The following is a 4,124-nucleotide window of genomic DNA, read 5'->3' as shown; positions in this document are numbered from 1 at the left end:
ATACAATTTTCTGTTTTGGGTCCCTGAAGTGGAGCTGCAGGATTGCCTGCAGGCAGCAAGGGACCTGATAGGGAATCATGGACAATGAAGCCTAGCACTTCAATTTATGTGATTATGACTGTTTAAAAAAAAGAACAGTGTTTTCGAGGGGCAATCGATCGGCGGATGTCGTTGCTCCTCTCATCAATATCATATTTTGTTATCATTTCACCTCGTTTGTGTTTCTGTCCAGCCTGCATTGCTTCTATCTTTGTACTGCCCTTGTGGCAAATTTTATGAAATAAAGTTCTTGCGGAATTTTTAATTTTGGTTTTAAATGATGTATTTTCAAATTAATTTTCGTTAAATTACTTTGACTTTATATATCATTTTAAAGACCGTTTTTTTGCTCTATCTTATTGTGTTACTCTTTCTTTTTGAATAATTAGGCCATTTTTTCCGGAACGTTCAATACATGGACAAAAAGCAAATTCGCACAATTTTCTTATTCCAGTTCAAGCTAAGCCAAAAAGCTGTTGAAACAGCTTGCGATATCAATGATGCATTTGGCCCAGGAACCACTAATGCACGTACAGCATAATGGTAGTTCAAGAAATTTAGTAGCGATGACGAGAGTCTTGAAGATAATACATGTAGTGGTTGACAACGATCAACTAAGAGCCTTAGTGGAAGCCAATCCATGCAAAACTGTTTGAGAGCTTGCTTCTGAATTAGACATAATGTATACACCAATTTCCAGCCACTTGAAAGAGATTGGAAAAACAAAAATACCTGAGAAATGGGTGCTGCACGAATTGAACGCCAACCAAAAAAATGCCGTTTTGAAGTGTCGTCTTCCCTTCTTTTACGCAACAAGAATGACCCATTTCTTGACCAGATTGTGACTTGCGATGAAAAGTGGATTCGTTACGACAACCGGCGACACTCAGCTCAGTGGTTGGATGTCGACGAAACGCCACACCACTTCCCAAAGCCAAAGTTGCAGCAAAAGAAGGTCATGGTGACTGTTTGGTAGTCTGTGGCTAGTCTCATCCATCACAGCTTTTTGGATCCAGGTGAAACCATTATGGTGTAGAAGTACTGTCAGCAAATGGATGAAATACATAAGAAACTCCTACAACAGCCAGCATTGGTCAATAGAAAAGCACCAATTCTTCTCCATGACAATGCTCAGCTGCACGTTGCACAACTGACCCTGCAAAAGTTGAATGAATTGGGCTACGAAACTCTGCCTCATCTGCCATACTTTGCAGACCTCTCCCCTACTGACTACCACTTTTTCAAGCATTTCGATAACTTCCTGCATGAGAAAGGCTTCAAAAACTAAGATGATGCCAAACACTACTTCAACGACTTCATTGCCACCAGAATGCAGCTACTGGCATAAATAAACTTGTTTTACGTTGGCAAAAGTGTGTTGATTCTGATGGTGTTTATTTTGATTAATAAAGTTTTGTTTGAGCAGAGATATGTGCATCTGAATTTAAAGGTTAAAAACTGCAAGAACTTTCTTGACAACCTAATATCTTTAAGATTGTTGTTTGTGATTCAGCTGCTAGTTCTAGCGAGTCTAATTTACTACAAAGTGGTTACTTCGCTGGCTCATGCGTTAACTGAATTTAGTTGCAGCTGCTGCTCAAATAAGTGTCAGTTTACTAAAGTTTTGTCGTATACACTGTTTCCACGAACACCACTTAGCAGGTCAATCTTGCCGACCTACTTCATTTGGCTGTACTCTTGGGTAGTTACAGTTCACTGCTGCAGGACCAGCAGAACTGAAGGAAGGAAGTGTTTTAAAAACCTCCTTAAAGAATTACAATTCATCCAGCTGACTTGCTGTTAGATTTACTACACTTTTGAAATTATTCAAGACTGCCCCAGCATGGCTGCAGTCTAATGACTAAAACAAGTAAAAGATAGGAAATAGGTACGCATTTTAAGAACATTGCAATGGAAGGTGCTTGTCTTCTCTTCCATTACGTTACAGTTCCCACGTTTACTATAACACAAAAAGAGAAAGAAAGAGAGGGTTATCAATTTTAAATTCATTCAGTTCCTACTCGACAAGTTGGAAATATAATTGAATGATTGCTGAGCTTTCGTTATTTTGTAATGGAGATGTGCCACCCGTAAACAATAACTTCTAACGCTAAATTAGACTGGGAGATGTTGACACAGACCAGAAGTTTATCACGTTTAACCTAATACATTAATTTGATTCTTTTCTTTAAAATTCCATTCACATCTATGGCACACAAAAGGAAGTGCTTTACTTTATCGACTCCAGAAGAATGAAAAGCTGAACTGACAGCAGTGAAATTTGAACTGAGAACATAAGAGGCCGTCACTTACGCATATCATTTTGTTTTGACACTCTAACCACTTGTCTCCAAGCTATATTCCATATGGCAAACTAATGAAACTTTCAATATATTGCTTATTGCAGTGAACTGCACTTCTCTCTGGTATCTGTTTGACATTTTAGGAAAGTCTCTGCCAGTAGATAGTTTTTGTCGGACAATCAGTAGCAGACTCGAATAGCAAAAGACAAGAATCCAAATTAAACTTGTCTTGATTTAAAAAACATAAAAACTCTTCTACTGTAGCACCAGGCTAACCAAAGCCTTGAGTGGATTTAGTTGTCAGAAACTGAAAGAAAGTGTGCATATACATTTGTGCTTCTCCAAAAATCACTGAGCTACAACCGCTGATGTTACTTCTGTCCATTGCGTCTTTAAAGATGCAAAGCCAGCAGATGATTTGTAGAATAAGAGATTCCTTACTTGAAAAACAGGAAGGGCATCTGGTTGTAAAACAATATCTCAGTAATATATATATATCTGTGAATTGTGTGCATCTTGCAAGTCACTTGGCAACCTTACTGATCTGCAACCTTTGTGAGTTGGCCTGGCATTTTGCCACCATCTCCATTCTGCTGTCTCCCACCCTCCCTCTCTCTCTCCTGTGCTTCCCTCAGGTTGGGCAAGCGTGTATTTCCTTTGTGGTAGTACACCTGTTTCTGTCATCCTGATCTCTCTCTCTCCAGCTAAGCAACCTTGTACTTCCTCTACAAGACCTCTGTCTCACTATAACCTTTCATCATCCAAAAAAAGATCACCTCTTCCAATGTCCCCTCCCCTCTTGAAAGTTTTTTTTTGTCTTGCAAGTACTTGGTGACCCTATCAGTGCACATGCCACTAAAAAGCACCCACTCCACACTGTAAAGTGGTTGGTGTTCAGAAGGGCATGCAGCTGTAAAAACCTTGCCAAAACTGACCTCACATGCTTGTGCCACATAAAAAGCATTAAGTCCATTCGGCTGAGTGTTTGGTGTTAGGAAGGCCTTCCAGCTGTAAAAACAGTCACAGAAGTCTGGTGCAGGCTTCTACATGGACGGCTCTTCTGAAACCATCCCACCCATGCTAGCATGAAAGGCAGACGTTAAACGATGATGTATATATATATCTATTTATATTATAAATTCTGTTCTGTATGTGTGTTAAAGATTTTGACAGCTGTATTTTTCCACTGACATTCCCCAAACTGGGAACATAATTTACTTACGTTCCAGGGATGGTTTTAGACTCTTAAAATTTTTCACGTAATGAGTAACAGGGCCTGGGGGTGCAGAAAACCTCTATTCCGGGGTTACTTAGAGAAGGGAGGTAAGACTTTGCAAAGTGGCTTACAGAAACTGATTGTCTCCCTTACATACATTGGGCATAAAAAAAATTCTTAATATTGTATTTTACATTAGATAAAAATATTTTCTTCCGACTTTCATATATATATATATATATATACGTCAATACATATATACACACATATATATATATATACACACACATATGTATATACACACATATATATATACACATATATATACACACATATATATACATGTATATATGTGTGTATATATGTATGTATATATATGTATGTATATATATATATGCATATATATATGTATGTATATATGTATACTCTTTACGCTTTTTACTCTTTTACTTGTTTCAGTCATTTGACTGTGGCCATGCTGGAGCACTGCCTTTAGTTGAGCAAATCGACCCGAAAACTTATTCTTTGGAAGCCTAGTACTTATTCTATCGGTCTCTTTTGCCAAG

At 38.2% G+C, this 4,124-nt stretch overlaps 1 protein-coding gene across 3 annotated transcripts in view; it reads left to right on the top strand.

Moving 5' to 3' along the window:
• LOC106882992 (proline-rich protein 5-like) overlaps window positions 1-4,124 on the top strand; it is a 170,522-nt gene that overhangs the window by 146,277 nt on the left and 20,121 nt on the right. The gene's annotated exons all lie outside the window — the stretch shown is intronic.

The sequence above is a fragment of the Octopus bimaculoides genome, chromosome 3, assembly GCF_001194135.2.
Source record: "Octopus bimaculoides isolate UCB-OBI-ISO-001 chromosome 3, ASM119413v2, whole genome shotgun sequence".
NCBI classification, from domain to species: domain Eukaryota; kingdom Metazoa; phylum Mollusca; class Cephalopoda; order Octopoda; family Octopodidae; genus Octopus; species Octopus bimaculoides.
This window is presented reverse-complemented; position numbering and strand designations above follow the sequence as displayed.